Source organism: Pan troglodytes, chromosome 18, assembly GCF_028858775.2.
Source record: "Pan troglodytes isolate AG18354 chromosome 18, NHGRI_mPanTro3-v2.0_pri, whole genome shotgun sequence".
Classification (NCBI taxonomy): domain Eukaryota; kingdom Metazoa; phylum Chordata; class Mammalia; order Primates; family Hominidae; genus Pan; species Pan troglodytes.
This window is the reverse complement of record NC_072416.2, coordinates 65,635,183-65,653,690: the sequence shown is the minus strand read 5'-3', so window position 1 is coordinate 65,653,690 and position 18,508 is coordinate 65,635,183. Positions and strand designations below refer to the sequence as shown.

The 18,508-nt window shown below is 43.8% G+C and overlaps 1 protein-coding gene across 3 annotated transcripts in view; it reads right to left on the bottom strand.

Annotated features, from left to right (window-relative positions):
* The window catches only part of CTCF (CCCTC-binding factor), a 76,899-nt gene that overhangs the window by 29,677 nt on the left and 28,714 nt on the right, over nucleotides 1-18,508 (bottom strand). The gene's annotated exons all lie outside the window — the stretch shown is intronic.

The following is an 18,508-nucleotide window of genomic DNA, read 5'->3' as shown; positions in this document are numbered from 1 at the left end:
GTGAAAAAGATGTGACACAAGACAATTAGAAATTTCAACTCTGGATATCTGATGATATTAAAGAATTACTAACAAAACTAATTTAAATCTTACACATGTAGTGGGGAAGACACTGGTAAAGGACATATAATTTCAGTGGGAATAAGTTCAAGAGATCTATTATACAACATGACTATTACAGTTAATAATAACGTATACCTGAAAATAACTGAGAGCAGATTTTTAAGTGTTCTCATCACAAAAAATGACAAGGATGTGAGATGATGCATATATGAATTAGCTTAATTTTCTGCAATTATGGGGTCTTGCCACATTTCCAGACTGGCCTTGAACTCCTGGGCTGAAGCAATCCTCCCACCTAAGCCTCCCAAAGTGCTGGGATTATACGTGTGACTGAGCCACTGTGCCCGGGTCTGCCAATGTTTTGTAAAAAGCTTTATTAAGGTAGCTTTATTAAGCACGTGGTGGCTCACGCCTATAATCCCAGCACTTTGGGAGGCCGAGGTGTGTGGATCACCTGAGGTCGGGAGTACGAGATCAGCCTGAACAACATGGAGAAACCCCGTCCTAAGTAAAAATACAAAATTAGCCAGGTGTGATGGTGCATGCCTGTAATCCTGGCTACTTGGGAGGCTGAGGCAGGAGAATCGCTTGACCCGGGAGGTGGAGGTTGCGGTGAGCCAAGATTGCGCCATTGTACTGCAGCCTGGGCAACAAGAACGAAACTCCGTCTCAAAAAAGAAAAAAAAAAAACACTAAATACACCTCCAAAATTTCCTTGTATTTTGTTTTTGGTGATAATATTTATCAAGAGATCCATCCTCAACATAATTCAAAGTGCATAATGCTATACGATTAATACAGGAACTATGTTGTGTAGCAGATCTCTAGAACTTACTCATCTTGCATAACTGAAACTTTATACCCACTCAACAGCAATTCCCCATTTTCCCCACCCTGTCAAAGGTTTTTGACCTTGTTTTTTGAAGCCAAACTCAGAACTTAGATCCAGACTGCAATGGCCGTGTTTGCAGACACTGCACAAAACTGCCCATGTCATACCATCAACTTGACATTCACCTCTCTCCTGACAATGAGATCATGAATTCCCTGAGAATAAGAACCACATCTAACAAGTCGCTTGTTTTTTTTTTTATTTTTATTTTGAGACGGAGTCTCGCTCTGTTGCCCAGGCTAGAGTGCAGTGGCACGATCTCCGCTCACTGCAAGCTCCGCCTCCCAGGTTCACGCCATTCTCCTCCCTCAGCCTCCAGAGTAGCTGGGACTACAGGCGCCCACCACCATGCCCGGCTAATTTTTTGTATTTTTAGTAGAGACGGGGTTTCGCCATGTTAGCCAGGATGGTCTTGATTTCCTGACCTCGTGATCCGCCTGCCTCGGCCTCCCAATGTGCTGGGATTACAGGTGTGAGCCACTGCGCCCAACCGGTTTTTACTATTTTTTTTTTTTTTTTTTTTGAGTCGGAGTCTCGCACTGTCGCCCAGGCTGGAGTGCAATGGCGTGATCTTGGCTCACTGCAACCTCTGCCTCCCAGGTTTAAGTGATTCTCCTGCTTCAGCCTCCGGAGTAGTTGGGATTACAGGTGCCCACCACCACACCTGGCTAATTTTCTGTATTTTTAGCAGATACGGGGTTTCACTATGTTGGCCAGGCTGGTCTTGAACTTCTGACCTCGTGATCTGTCCGCCTCGGCCTCCCAAAGTGCTGGGACTACAGGCGTGAGCCACCACGCCCAGCCACGGTTTTTACTCTTTAGCACTGTGCCCAGGATGGTAAGTACTCAATAAATGCCAACCAAATTGAATATATAATAGAAAGCAGAAAACAAATCAGCCAATTCATAGTTTTTGGCTCTTATATCTTGTGAATGGGCCGGGCACGGTAGCTCACGCCTGTAATCCCAGCACTTTGGGAGGCCAAGGCTGGTGGATCAGTTGAGGCCAGGAGTTCAAGACCAGCCTGGCTAACATGGCAAAACCCCATCTCTACTAAAAATACAAAAATTAGCCAGGCGTGGCGGTGTGCACCTGTAATCCCAGCTACTTGGAAGGCTGAGGCACGAAAAGAACTTGAACCCTGGAGGTGGAGGTTGCAGCGAGCTGAGAAAGTGCCCCTGCATTCCAGCCTGGGCGACAGAGTGAGACTCGGTCTCAAAAACAAAAAATAAAAAACAAACAAAAATCTTGTGAATGACATTACCTAAACAAGAGTAAAATAGGGGCCAGGCGTGGTGGCTCAGGCCTGTAATCCCAGCATTTTGGGAGGCCGAGGCGGGCAGATCACTTGAAGTCAGGAGATGGAGACAAGCCTGGCCAACACGGCAAAACCCCGTTTCTATTAAAAATACAAAAATTAGCCAGGTGTGGTGGCACATGCCTGTAATCCCAGCTACTCAGGAGGCCGAGACAGAAGAATTGCTTGAACCTGGGAGGTGGAGGTTGCAGTGAGCTTAGATTGGGCCACTGTACTCCCTCCAGCCAGGGCAAAGAGCAAGCCTCTGTCTCAAAAAAATAATAATAATTAAAATAATAATAACAATTAAAATAAAATAAAACATATATAGCTGAGTGTGGTGGGGTGTGCCTCTAATCCCAGCTACTTGGAAGGCTGAGTGAGGCTCGAGAATTGCTTGAAGCCTGGAGGCGGAGATTGCAGTGAGCCGAGTGCCACTGCACTCCAGCCTGGAGCCTGGGCGATAAGAGTGAAACTATGTCTCAAAAAGAAAAAACAACAACAACAACAACAAAAAAAACCCCAAAACAAAACATTGAAGTGTTTTGTATTTTTGGCCAAGAATACAGCTCAAACGAAGCTTTTGTTAGTTCTATTAGACACACTTTTCTCCAATTCTCTGTCTAGGCACCTTAACATTGTATTATATCCATGATAGCAGTCAGAGAAGACTCCTTAAGCCAGGACCACCTGAGAGGCAGCACAAGAACTACAGAGAGAATGACATTACCTAAACAAGAGTAAAATAGGGGCCGGGCGTGGTGGCTCACGCCTGTAATCCCAGCATTTTGGGAGGCCTGGTCCTACATTCTAGGAGTTACTGTCTAACATAAAGGACAAAATAGGTAGCACAATGGTTCAAGGTGAAATTACATAGGTTTGGAAAAAGATAACATAACCAGGTGTGATAGAAAAATGCTTCATAAATGTGGAATTTGAATGGAACCCTGAAACATGAACAGGACATTTAAAGGCAGAGTTTGACAGTGGAGGGCAGAGGATGTATTCTGTAGGGGAAAGGTTTGGATTTCTGGGTACAATAAATACATGTGGGAATTAGTTATGAGTAAGAAAAAGAACTGGCTTAAAGCACAGGACAGAGGAGAGGGTAGTAAGACAGGTGAAAGATGTGCTGGTTGCCCCCCATAGTTTGGACGGTCTTGAATAACAAAATATCTCAGATGACTGGCAATGGAAACCCACTTATGCTTTCTGGGCAGAGAAGTAAAGATTCACTCATTTCACAAAGAACAAGACTTAATTTCCTCAAAAAGTGTGTCTCTACTTTTGCAAAAACTACATGATGCACTTACCAGCCTTCTGGCTCACAAAGCCCCTTCGTACCTGACCCCATGATAACCTATTCAGATTTATGTCTTGCCCTCTAGCACTCTCCCCTTCAGTCAAGCTGTCTTTTCATCCAGACACAGTTCCTACTGTCATCTCCCTGTCTTCACTCTGTACTTTACGTCTGATCCACTCCTCTGAACACCAGCTCATCCTTGGCACAACAAAGCTTTCTGAGGTTCTTGTGGCCACTACTTTGCTCCAAATGTGTTTCTGATAAAATAAGGACACAGTTTAGCACTTAAAATTTTCTCAAAACGATCTATTTTCCCAGTTGGGTGTGAAAGCTCTTTAAGGGCAAAAGCCGGGCTTGAAGCAACATATACTTTTGGACAGATTCAGCAAACCCCACCATCTGCCTGGAAAAAAACAAGGCTCAAGGTAAACTCCCGAGGTTGTTGGGTTGCCAGTTTGGTTTATTCTTCCATTACCTTCTTTCTTTCATTAGTCCCTTGTTCTCAACAACCAAGAGAAAAATACAACAACATCCAATGCAAAGGCTTCTTACTATGCTGTTCCATGACAGTGGGGACAAATATAAAAAAATGTTACCGCAGAAGGTGGGGATCAAAGAACATTTGTAGAATGCTTTATAATTCACCTATAAATTAAAAATGAGCAAAGTGCTAGCATTTTTATTATAAGATGTCATTTAGGCCAAGCGTGGTGGCTCACGCCTGTAATCCCAGCACTTTGGGAGGCCAAGGCGGGTGGATCATGAGGGTCAGGAGACCAAGACCATCCTGGCTAACACGGTGAAACACCATCTCTACTAAAAAATACAAAAAATTAGCCAGGAGTGGTGGCGGGTGCCTGTAGTCCCAGCTACTCAGGAGGCTGAGGCAGGAGAATGGCGTGAACCCGGAAGGCGAAGCTTGCCATGAGCCAAGATTGCGCCACTGCACTCCAGCCTGGGAGACAGAGCGAGACTGTCTCAAAAAAAAAAAAAAAAAAAAAAAAAAGATCTCATTTATACCTCTGATTGTAAAAGACTAAGCATAATCCTAACTATAATTAATTTTATATACTCAGTACTGTTCAGACAGATTATCTTTAGAATATAAATTCTCTATGCTGGCACTGTTCAATAGAAATATAATGCAAGCCACAAACATAAGCCACATTATATGTAATTTTAAGTAAAAAAAATTCATATTAAAAAGTAAAAAAAAAAAAAAAAACAACAAACCCTGGTGAAATTAATTTTAGTAATCTATTTTACTTAACCTGGTATGTCCAAAATATCATTTCAAGGTTTCATCAATTTAAAAAATTGTTGGCCGGGTATGGTGGCTCATGTCTGTAATCCCAACACTTTGGGAGGCCAAGGCAGGTGGATCATGAGGTCAGGAGATACAGACCATCCTGGCTAACATGGCGAAATCCTGTCTCTACTAAAAATACAAAAATTAGCCGGGCGTGGTGGCGGATGCCTATAGTCCCAGCTACTCGGGAGGCTGAGGCAGGAGAATGGCGTGAACCTGGGAGGTGGAGCTTGCAATGAGCCAAGATCGCGCCACTGCACTCCAGCCTGGCAACAGAGCGAGACTCTGTCTCAAAAACAAACAAACAAAACAAAAACAAAACTAACAAAAAAAAATTATTATATTTGAGACACAGACTTGCTCTGTTGCCCAGACTGGAGTGCAGTGGTAGGATCACAGCTCACTGTAACCTCCAACTCCTGGGCTCCAGTGATCCTCCTGCCTCAGTCTGCCAAGTAGCTAGGACTACAGTTTATGCCACCATGCTCAATTAATTTTCTTTCTTTCTTTTTTTTTTTTTTTTTTTTTGAGACGGGGTTTCCTCTGTTGCCCAGGCTGGAGTGCAGCAGAATGGTCATGGCTCATTGCAGCCTTGACTTCCTGGGCTCAGGTGATTCTCCCACCTCAGCCTCCCGAGTAGCTGGGACTACAGGTTCATACCAGGCACCAGGCTAATTTTTTTGTATTTTTAGTAAAAGTGGGGTTTCACCATGTTGCACAGACTGGTCTCGAACTCCTGGGCTCAAGTCATCTGCCCGCCTCAGCCTCCCAAATTGCTAGGATTACAGGCATAAACCACCGTGCCTGGCCTCTAATTTTTTTTTTTTTTTTTGAGACAGAGTCTTGCACTGTTGCCCAGGCTGAAGTGCAGTGGCGCGATCTCAGCTCACTGCAAGCTCCACCTACTGGGTTAACGCCATTCTCCTGCCTCAGCCTCCCAAGTAGCTGGGACTACAGGCGCCTGTCACCACGCCCGGCTAATTTTTTGTACTTTTAGTAGAGACGGGGTTTCACCGTGTTAGCCAGGATGGTCTCTTATCTCCTGACCTCCTGATCCGCCCGCCTTGGCCTCCCAAAGTACCGGGATTACAGGTGTGAGCCACCGCGCCCAGCCTTTTTTTTTTGAGAGGGAGTCTCCCTCTGTCGCCCAGGCTGGAGTGCAGGGACTTGATCTTGGCTCACTGCAAGCTCCGCCTCCCGGGTTCATGCCATTCTCCCACCTCAGCCTCCTGAGTAGCTGGGACTACAGGCACCCACTAGCATTCCCAGCTAATTTTGTTTTTGTATTTTTAGTAGGGACGGGGTTTCACCATGTTAGGCAGGATGGTCTCGATCTCCTGACCTCGTGATCCCCCACCTCAGCCTCCCAAAGTGCTGGGATTACAGGTGTGAGCCACTCCGCCCGGCCTAATGTTTTTTTTTTTTGTAATTTTTTTTTTTGTAGAGGTGTGTTGCCCAGGCTGGTCTTGAACTCCCAGCCTCAAGTTATTGTCCCATCTTAGACTACCAAAGTGCTGTGATTACAGGTATGTGCCGTCGTGCCCAGCTATATCTTACATTTACAGCATACCTTAATTTGAACCAGTAAAACTCTAAATTCTCAACAGCAACATGAGGCTAGGGGCTTCCTTACCGGACAGCACAACTTTGTACTTGTTATTCAAAGTATGGTCTGAGGACCAGCAGCACTGGCTTCTTAAAAACACAGAACTTCAGGTCCCACCCTTGACCCACAGAATTAGATTTTGCAATTTAACATTATACTATTACTGTTTCCCCATTAAGATTTTCTTTTCTTTTTTTTTTTTTGGAGATGGAGTTTCACTCTTGTTGCCTAGGCTGGTGTGCAATGGCGCAATCTCGGCTGAACACAACCTCTGACTCCTGGGTTCAAGCGATTCTCCTGCCTCAGCCTCCTAAGTAGCTGGGACTACAGGCATGCGCCACCACACCTGGCTAATTTTGTATTTTTAGGAGAGACGGGGTTTCTCCATGTTGGTCAGGCTGGTCTCGAACTCCCGACCTCAGGTAATCTGCTGGCCTTGGCCTCCCAAAGTGCTGGGATTAAAGGCATGAACCACCGTGCCCAGCCCCCAGAAAAAAACTTTTTAAGAGAAGTTTTTCAGTCCCTGAAAAGCCCCAAAAGTTAGTATCCCTGCAAAGGGAATGATAATCCAGATGTCTGGAGCTAGGGAACATACAAAAAGCCCAATTTACTTCAGAGTGACATTCTCAGAAAAGGTACCAAAGAACAAAAAATTGAGATGCTGTGAATGTAAATGTGGTGACCCTGCCAGAGTCACTACAGAATCCCGGACTATTTAAATATCCTCAATAATAAAATTGGTAGAGGAAAAACAATCTTTGTGGTCTCCAGGATTTTGTAGCATATAATTTGATGCTACAACTTGAAGACAACAGAAAAAAATTCTATCTGGTCTCTGGTGTGAATTTGAAAACTTAAAATGTTAAAAATTGCCTGTAAACAGGCTGGGCTGAGTGGCTCACGCCTGTAATCCCAGCACTTTGGGAGGCCGAGGCAGGCGGATCATCTGAGGTCAGGAGTTCAAGACCAGCCTGACCTACATGGTGAAACCCCATCTCTACTAAAAATACGAAAATTAGCCAGTTATGGTGGCAGGTGCCTATAGTCCCAGCTATTTGGGAGGCTGAGGCAGGAGAATCGTGTGAACCCTGGAGGCGGAGGCTGCAGTGAGCCAAGATTGGGCCACTGCACTCCAGCCTGGGTGACAGAGGGAGACTCCATCTCAAAAAAAAAAAAATTGCTTGTAAACAACCAAGTCCAACCTAAAAGAGGTCACAGAATTATAAACCAGGTAGAAAAAGAAGTGGTACAAAAGAGTACAAATAGAAACCAACTGTGCTTCCAAGGAGTTGAGCTGACAGAGTACTGTCTCACTGTGAAAAAAAACACATGGCATAAAGTCCACAAAACAACAGCATCTACTCGGTCTTAAAGCAATAGCTTCTATTTTTAATAGAGAAAAATCAGACACAAAGTAGCAAGCCATCAGCCTCTCAATACACTGCTCAGAATCTCAGAGCATCCCCGAGGTCAGGAGATCGAGACCATCCTGGCTAACACGGTGAAACCCCATCTCGACTAGAAATACAAAAACAAAATTAGCTGGGCGTGGTGACAGGCACCTGTAGTCCCAGCTACTGGGAAGGCTGAGGTGGGAGAATGGCATGAACCCGAGAAGTGGAGCTTGCAGTGAGCCGAGATCACGCCACTGCACTCCAGGCTGGGTAACAGAGTGAGACTCCGTCTTAAAAACAAAACAAAACAAAACAAAACACACACACACACACACACTGGGTGACAGAGTGAGACTCTGTCTTAAAAAACAAAACACACACACACACACCCCTTAGTGCATTCCATCAAGCAGTGGATCTCTCCTTTTACTTTCTTTCCAGACGATGGGAGTCTCTCCTCTGAATCAATAAGTAACCAATAGGCTGGACCAGGTCATTCTCCCCACTCCCTGGGGACTGCGCTTCTAGCTGCCTCTCCCGACACTAGCAGCTCCAATCCATCTCCTTTCTTTACTGCTTTCAAATACTCAGTTCCTCTTAGTACAAAACATACCCACTCACTCTAATTCCTACATATTTTTTGGCTCTATGCTTGCTTGAGTCGCCCATGCCTTCTAGGTTTCGTCAAATATTTTTTGTGGACCAATATCGCCACCAAAATGAAGTTTATATCACTCAAAGCGGTTTTAATTTACTTACAGGACACATTTTTTTTCCTCCAGATTACGAAAATCACCTAATATTCTGATGCTGTTTTCTCAGCTATTCAGTTAAAGGTATATATTTTGTATATATATGAAATCATACTATATATGGAATTTATATACACTTCTATATATGGCTTTGCTCTATCTCAAAAAATCTGTCCTTACGACTAGGTGTGATGGCTCAAGCCTGTAATCCCAGCACTTTGGGAGGCTGAAGTAGATCACTTGAGCCCAAGAGTTCAAGCCCAGCACGGGCAACATGGGGAGACCCCATCTCTAAAAACAAATTTTAAAAAACACACATTAGCCAGGCTGGGCATGGTGGCTCACACCTGTAATCCCAGGACTTTGGGAGGCTGAGGTGGGCAGATCCCTTGAGTCCAGGAGTTCGAGACCAGCTTTGGCAACATGGTGAAACATCATCTCTACAAAATATAGCCAGGCATGGTGGTGCATGCCTGTAACCCCAGCTACTTGGGAGGCTGAGGCAGGAGGATCATTTGAGCCTAGGACACAGAGGTTACAGTGAGCTGAGATTACACCATTGAACTCCAACCTGGGCAACAGAGTCAGTGAGACCCTGTTCCTCAAAAATAAAATAAATAAAAATATATAATAAATTTAAATATCTGTCCTTACTAAAAAGGACTCAACTCCCTCCTTAGCCCTCTGAGGCCCCTTTGTTTGGCCCACAGGTACCATCCATCAAGAACCACCAGAGTCAACCCAAGGGCCTTTCCCTCTTTCTAAATCTCAGTTTCTCTGGCATCTGACAAGATGAAACTCATCCTATTCCTTCATAAGCCTCTTTCCTCCCTTAGCTCCCTTCGTCTCTGAGTACTCTTTCACCAGCCCCCCTGAGCACACCAAGGCTCCGTAGCCGCCCACTGCACTAGCCTTTTAACTTCCACTGTTTCTACACAGAGGTCTTTCCAATCCATATCTGCAATCCCAGTTTCACTGCCTAAAGGATCTACTAATGTTTGGCTGTCACCTTCAACTCAATGACACTGGACAGGGAATAAACAGAAATTCCAGTATACCCAATCCATCACTAACCAACTAAATGAGCTTGGCAAAGTGGGTGGGTTAGTCATCCGGACTGTGGTATCACCATAAAATGGAGCTCCTAAGACCAGATCCTCATTGTGTTTCTCTATCATCTAGGTGAAAAAGTGAAGCTTAGATAAAAAATTTTTATTATTCAGTCAACTTCTGTGTAGAGGATGAACAGGAGGTTCCTCCAGACTGAGGAAGAACAATCCAGGCAATCGGGGATGAGGGGCTAAAAGGAAGGAAAACTGGCATCTCAATGCTTCTCTGCCCCTGCTGACTGGTGAGTGTGAGGATGCAAGGGCCTAGGCTCCAACACAGAGACCCCAGAGGCCTGTATCCTTAGGGGGCATGGATCAGTTCTTCCTCCTCTTGCTTCAGCCACTTATTTTTTTTTTCTTTGAGACAGATTCTCGTTCTGTTGCCCAGGCTGGAGTGCAGTGGCACAACCTCGGCTCACTGCAACCTCTGCCTCCCAGGTTCAAGCGATTCTCTTGCCTCAGCCTCCTGAGCAGCTGGGACTACCAGCGCGTTCCACCAGGCCCAACTAGTTTTTGTATTTTTACTAGAGACGAGGTTTCACCACGTTGGCCAGGATGGTCTCGATCTCCTGACCTCGTGATCCGCCCGCCTCGGCCTCCCAAAGTGCTGGGATTACAAGCGTGAGCCACCACATCCAGCCGCTTCAGCCACCACACCCGGCCACTTCAGCCACTTCTTAGCTAGCTCTATGTTGCTTAAATCTTGCCCATTTATAACTCCCCTCAACCCCAATGCAGGATTTAGTATCTGTCATCTCTTTTTTCCTACCACGCTCAACTTAACACTTGCTGTCTCTAATTCTTTCCTTACTTTCCACTCACCAGTTTGGTTTCTGATCCCCAATACTTTACAGAGCTGCTCTGAGGCCAGCAATGGCCTTTAATTGGTAAATCCACCGAGGCTTTTCTGTCCTTATCTGACTTGACCTCTCTGTGGAATTCAGCATTCTAGTCTAGGCTTTATCCCAGAATTATGCCAGACCATCAGAAAGCTGGGTATACTTGGGCCACATGGCCTTATCCCCTACAGAATTGCTTTTATCGAGTTTCACTTTGGCATCATGCCTTAGCTTACACTAAAAGATATGTGGGAGAAATTGCACTGGGAGTTAAATACTTGGAAAAGCTTTTCTTCATTGTGAAACCTATGTAACAGGATCATGTTGCCATTTTTTTAGCTGGCTACAGCTTGATTAATTTGTTGCCTCTCAAACCATGTAATAATAACTTTCTATATAATTTGTATTTTCTGGTTTATTTATATCACTTATTATCTGTCTTTCCTAAATATTTCTTCAAGTTCTTTCTGGAACAAGATGGGCTATAAACTTGAAAGTGTATATACAATCTATTCAATAAATATAGGAAAATATACATAAACATAAAAAGATACAAGAAAAAGAATAACGTGAACTGAAAATGTGCAGGGTCTATTTGAAGATTATAAAACTCTTCCACTGGCCAGGTGCAGTGGCTCACACCTGATTGCTAGGACTTTGGGAGGCTGAGGAGAGTGGATTGTTTGAGCACAGGAGTCTGAGACCAGGCCTGGGCAACACAGTAGGACACCATCTCTACAAAAACTTTAAAAAATTAGTCAGGTGTGATGGTGTATGCCTGTAGTCCCAGCTAACTGGAGGCTAAGCTGGGACGATCGCTTGAGCCCAGGAGGTTAAGGCTACAGTGAGTAGTGATCATGCCTCTGCACTCTGGCCTGGGCAATAAAGTGAGATATGGTCTAAAAAAAACTAAGAAAAACAAAACCAAAAAGAAAACAACCCTTCCCCTCCAGCCCCAAACTCCTCCAGGAGGCATTTAAAAAACCTCACTAAGTAGCGACACTATTATCTATATCCATAAAGCTACATAATTCATATAATGTGGTACTGTTACTACTATAGGCAGACAATTTAAACAGAAAAGAGAATCCAGAAACAAAGCCTAGCAAATAAAAAGCTGTCGTTTTAAATCAGTAGGGAAAAGAGAATTACTGCATAAAAGGTACCAGAAAAACAGTTAACTATGTAGGAAAAAAACGGAAGTTATCTTTAATCCATTTGGAATGTATCTGTTGTATGAAACAAAGAAGCATTGGCAGGGCCAAGTGTGGTGGCTCACGCCTGTAATCTCAGCACTTTGGGAGGCCAAGGCAGGTGGATAACAAGGTCAGGAGTTCAAGACCAGCCTGGCCAACATGGTGAAACCCCGTCTCCACTAAAAATACAGAAATTAACTGTGCTTAGTGGCGGGCGCCTGTAATCCCAACTACTCGGGAGGCTGAGGCAGAGAACTGCTTGAACCCAGGAGGTGGAGGTTGTAGTGAGTCAAGATCATGCCACTGCACTTCAGCCTGGGCAACAGAGCGAGACTCTGTATCAAAATAAAAAAAAAAAAAGCATTAGTGGCCAGGTACAGAGACTTACGCCTGTAATTCAAACACTGAGAGGCCAAGGCCAGCAGATCGCTTGAGCCCAGGAGTTCGAGATTGGCTTGGGAAACATGGAGACACTCCATCTCTACTAAAAATACAAAAAGTCAGCTGGGCATGGTGGTGTGCGCCTGGGGTCTCAGCTATTCAGGAGGCTGAGGTGGGAGGATCTCCTGAACCTGGGGAGGTTGAGGCTGCAGTGAGCCATGATTGTGCCACTGTACTCCAGCCTGGGCGGCAGAGTGAGACCCTGTCTCAAAATGAAACAAAACAAACAAAAACACACAAAAAACTTTAAAAAGAAAAAGGTGAACAGCTTTCTAAAAATGAGGAAGGCTTTGTGCTTAGAAGCCTAAGTAGTAAGAGAAATCAGAGGAAATGATTGAGATTTTAAACACCATAAAATAAAACTAAAAATTCCAGGCTGGGCACAGTGGATCACACCTGTAATCCCAGCACTTTGGGAGGCCAAGGTGGGTGGATTCCCTGAGGTCAGGAGTTGAGACCAGTCTGGCCAACACGGTGAAACCCCATCTCTACTAAAAATACAAAAAAATTAGCCAGGTATGGTGGCATGTGCCTGTAATCCCAGCTACTCAGGGAGGCTAAGCCAGGGGAATCGCCTGAACCAGGGAGGTGGAGGTTGCAGTGAGCCGAGATCGTGCCACTGCATTCCAGCCTGGGTGACAGGGCGAGACTCTGTCTCTAAATAAATAAATAAAATAAAATAAAATAAAAATAAAATTATGTATGACAAAAACATGTTGAACAAAAACTAAAAAGAAAATGGCCAACAATGAAAAAAAAATCTGCCACATCTATGACAATGGATTAACCTCTTTATCATATGTATAACTGTAAAATTTACAATGAAAAGATGAACACTGAAAGAAAAAGCTAGGCAAAGGACACAAATAGATGACTGAAAATACACAAATGGCAGATGAATAAGAAAAAAACCAAACCTCATTAATAGTAAAAGAAATGCTAAACTAAAATAATGTGACAGCATTTGCCTCTGTTAAACTGCTATGGCTGTTTTGAAAGATACTCCCCAGACTGGGCATGGTGGCTCATGCCTGTAATCCCAGCACTTTGGGAGGCCAAGGCGGGCAGATCACGAAGTCAGGAGATCGAGACCATCCTGACCAACATGGTGAATCTCCGTCTCTACTAAAAATACAAAAATTAGCTGGGCATGGCAGCGTGCACCTATAGTCCCAGCTACTCGGGAGGCTGAGGCAGGAGAATTGCTTGAACCCAGGAGGTGGAGGTTGCAGTGAGCCGAAAGTATGCCACTGCACTCCAGCCTGGCTACAGAGAGAGACTCTGTCTCAAAAAAAAGAAAAAGGAAAAGAAAAAAAAAGAAAGATACTCCCCAATGTTGTCCTTGGTGCAGTGAAACTAGCACAATTCTACTGAAGGTAACTGGTGGTGTGAATCGTAGACATCAAAAATAGTGCTTTAATACATAATATGGAGAAAATGTTTGTTCTATATTTAAAAAGGGAGGGTGGACAGGAGAGGCAGAATGGAATCACTGTTAAGAGTCAGAGACGTGCATCCCAATTCTGGTTTTTCTAATTAGCATTGTGACCTGGGGTGAGATATGCTACCTTCTCGCTGCAGTTTTCTTTTCTATAAAATAAGGAAATGGTACCCATTTCACAGGCTATCATAAAAACCCAATGAAACAATACATGCATGGTACCAACCGCCATCCTCTGTATCCTTATACCGCCAGCCAAGAAGACATTCAACATGGTTAACTCAACAATATATGCTTTTTTGGCTTCTTAGCTTTCTAATTAGATTCCTAGAATCTAATCTTATCTAAACCTTTGATAAATTTTCCCCACAAAAATGACTTCTCTGATAAAGTACTGGATTTCTGTACAATGAAGGTACAATCAGTTGACAGAAGCTGGTGACTGACTAAATCCAGGAATGAAGGAGAAAGAGTAAAAAAGAAACAGAACAAGCCAGGCATGGTGGTTTGTACCTATAGTTCCAGCTACTTGAGAAGCTGAAGCAGGAGGATGGCTTGGGCCCAGAAGTTTGAGGTGAGTCAAAGGAAGGGTGGGGGAGGGTGGTAGGAAGAGACAGAACAGCTTTGCAGGCTGGCCAGTCTTGTTCTATCCAGAATATTGACACCACATTAAACCTTCCTGAAATGAGGCTCAAAAATTCCAAAAATTCATGATTGGTGATGCTGACTGAATCAGGTCCAAATTCTCCATCTTAGATCCCAGAGCTCTGTACAGTTTGTTCCCATTCCCTTCCACCCACCCAACCTCACCTTTGACTATTTCCTGCTGGGCATCTTCTATATCAGTATCTGATGTCTTGTCCCTTCCCAGCTCAAGTCACCTTCTAAATCAAAGTCATCTCAACCTTGACCAGTGCAAACTGACCACAAGTTTTAACTGTAGCATAATGTTCTATGTGTTTTTTCCCCCAGTATTAGCTTTTTAAGGGCAGTAACTATGCCTTTTATTTCTGTAGTCTCTACAGCAATGGATACAAAACAGTGTTAGACAAACAGGAATTCTCAGTGACTTTGTCAGATGAAACAGGTATAGATGGTTCCTGCACAGGACAAGAGCAGGAAGGGAACATGGAAAAACAAAACACTGTTTATATGCTAAGTGAAAGCCTAAGTATACGAATTTACCTTTATTGCTCTCTTTGCATCACTATTTTTTTAGTGATGAGAAGTTTTTTTACGCATCACTATTTTTTTAGTGATGCCAAGTTTAGAAACTTTGAAAGACAAAGTTTCATTATGTTGCCCAGGCTGTTCTCGAACCCCTGGGCTCAAGGGATCCTCCCACTTCATCCCCCACAAAATGCTGAGAATACAGGCATGAGCCACTGCAACTAGCCTGTGTCAATTCTTACACCTTTTTTTTTTTTTTTTTTTTTGAGACAGGGTCCCACCCTGTCGCTCAGGCTGGAGTGCAGTGGCACAATCAAGGCTCACTACAGCCTTGACATCCTGGGTTCAAGTGATCCTCCTACCTCAGCCTCCCAAGTAGCTGGGACTACAAGCATGTGCCACCATACTTGGTTCATTTTATTTTACAGAGATGGGATCTCACTGTATTGCCCAGGCTGGTCTCCTAAGCTCAAGTGGCCTCCCAAAGTGCTGGGATTACAGGCATAAACCACCATGCTCAGCCTGTGTCACTTCTTAATAGAGAAAAATAAAAATTCCCAAAAACACAATTACAGGTTAGATTTTTTAAAATCCTGCCATGTAAAAATGGAAGCTAATTGTGAATACACTAATTTTTGAAGACATTAAGGTTTAGTAATTTATCACCTATGATTATGACTACATAGCAAATATGTCAGACAATTTCCAAAGGAAAACAACCAAAACAACCTTTTATACTCACCACTGCAGAGTTTAGTCAGTTAAGTAGACTGGTTATTATACTAGGAATAATCCATGTGTACTGAGAATAAGACAGTAGAAGAGAATGATTTCCAGCAGTCTATTTTATAACTAAACCCACAACTTTTTAATATACTGCTTACTATCCATTATAAGGGGCAATTGATTGCTAAAAACCCCAACTTATTTCCTGGGGAGATCAGAAGTCTATCTGCATTCTCTTGGTAAGAAATACATTAGCAGCTCTAAGACCCCATGAACTTTCACAAGCCACAGAAATTCTGAAATTTGAAGGGTACCTAACAAATGGCCTAACAGAGGTTGATACGAACCCTCAGACATCATAAGAAGGCAGAGAACGCACAGCCATAAAAAAGAATGAAATAATGTCCTTTACAGCAACACAGATGCAGCTGGAGGTCATTATCCTAAGCGAATTAAGGCAGGAACAGAAAACCAAGTATCTCATGTTCTCACTTACAAGTGGAAGCTACACACTGGGTACACATGGACATAAACATAACAATAGGCCTTAGGGATTAGGAGGGGGAGGGAGAAAACGGGGTAAGGGCTGCAAAACTAATCATTGGGTACTATGCTCATTACCTGGGTGATGACAATTGTACCCCCAAACCTCATAATCACACAATATACCCATGTACACAAAAAAACTTGGACATGTACCCCCTGAATCTAAAATAAAAGTTGAAATTGTAAAAAATTTTAAGAGAACAGAAGATACCTTGCACCTTTCTCTTTATATGTATAAAATATATATTAAAAATCATATATTAAAATATAAAAAAGATATACAAATATATAAATATAAAATATATATTAAAAATTTATACATATATACATAATTTTTTTTTTTCCAGATGGAGTTTCACTCTGTCACCCAGGCTGGAATGCAGTGGCGCGATCTCGGCTCACTGCAACCCCTGCCTCCCGGGTTCAACCGATTCTCCTGCCTCAGCCTCCTAAGTAGCTGGGACTACAGGCACATGCCACTGTGCCCGGCTAATTTTTGTATTTTTAGTAGAGACGGGGTTTCACCATGTTGGCCAGGCTGGTCTCAAACTCCTGAGCTCAAGTGATCCACCCACCTCGGCCTCCCAAAGTGCTGAGATTACTGACGTTGAGCCAGCCACCAACGCCTGGCCTCTAAGTATCTTTTTTTGATGTTGTTGTTTTTGAGACGGAGTCTCACTCTGTCACCCAGGCTGCAGTGCAGTGGCACGATCTTGGCTCACTGCGACTTCCGCCTCCTGGGCTCAAATAATTCTAATGTCTCAGCCTCCCGAGTAGCTGGGACTACAGGAGCATGCCACCATGCCGGCTAATTTTTATATTTTTAGTAGAGACAGGGTTTCACCATACTGGTCAGGATGGTCTCAAACTTCTGAGCTCTGGTGATCCACCCACCTCAGCCTCCTAAATTACTGGGATTACAGGCATGAGCCACTGTGCCTGGCCTTATTTATTTTTTTAGACAGATTCTTGCTCTGCCACCCAGGCTGGAGTGCAGTGGCACAATCCCGGCCACTGCAACCTCTGCCTCCAGGGTTCAAGCAATTCTCCTGCCTCAGCCTCCTGAGCAGCTGGGATTACAGGCGTACACCACTATGCCCAGCAAATTTTTGTATTTTTAGTAGAGACAGGGTTTCACTATGTTGGCCAGGCTGGTCTCAAACTCCTGACCTCAGGTGATGTGCCCGCCTCATCCTCCCAAAGTGCTGGGATTACAGGTGTGAGCCACCGCGTCCAGTCGATAGATCTTTAAATTAGAAAAATGTTGACTGAAAAGCTTAGTCTGGTATTCTGACTATACAGAATGTTAAATGACATTAGGACAAGGAAGGGAAAAAAAGCAATTATAAGTCATCAGGTCAGGCACAGTGGCTCACACGTACAATCCCAGCACTTGGGGCGGCAGAGCCAAGAGAATCATTTGAGCCCAGGAGTTCAAGACCAGCCTGAGCAACATAGTGAGACCTTGTCTCCACTAAAAATTAAAAAAAAAATTAGCCAGGTATGATGGCACCCATCTGTAGTCCCAGCTACTCGGGACTGAGGCGGGAGGATCGCCTGAGCCCAGGCTGCAGTAAGCTATCATCACACCACTGCATTCCAGTCTGAGTGACAGAGCAAGACTCTGTGCCCCTACTCCCCCTACCCCAAAAAAAGTAATCAGTTTTTCCTGAGGATGAAAGGAAAAGCTAAGTAACTTTTACTAGATGCAGGACACTAGCCAAAACGAATAAAAGTTATTAACTCTTTTAGAGTAAAAGCTAGGTTTAAAAGTTAAACAAAATAACCATTTTACTCTGCTATTCCTGAAAACATATACGCCATCAACTTATCTGAGAGCTTAAAATACATCAAAGCAAAGTATCAGTGAACTAGTACCAGGAAAGTTGTAGACTACAATAAAGAATGAGGAGGAGTTGAATTGGGAGAATAACTTGGGCTGAGAAGCAGAAAAATAATAGTGACCATTTCTTTCACAGTGACTGGGAACGGAAGCAGCCTTTATCTGAAACAGCACTCATCTATTTAATCACAACTGTACCTCTCACTTCTCTTCTCTGACATTAATTTTCATTTATTTTTTGAGACAGAGTCTCGCTCTGTCACCCAGGCTGGAGTGCAGTGGTGAGATCTTGGCTCACTGCAATCTCTGCCTCCTGTGTTCAAGCAATTCTCAGCCTCAGCCTCCTGAGTAGCTGGGATTACAGGCACGCATCACCACGACTAGCTAATTTTTGTATTTTTCGTAGAGATGGGGTTTCATCATGTTGGCTAGGCTAGTCTCAAACTCCTGACCTCAAGTGATCTGCCCGCCTCGGCCTCCCAAAGTGCTGGGATTACGGTGGCTCACGCCTGTAATCACAGCATTTGTGTGAGCCACCCAGTCCAGCATTTTTTTTTTTTTTTTTTTTTTTGAGACAGAG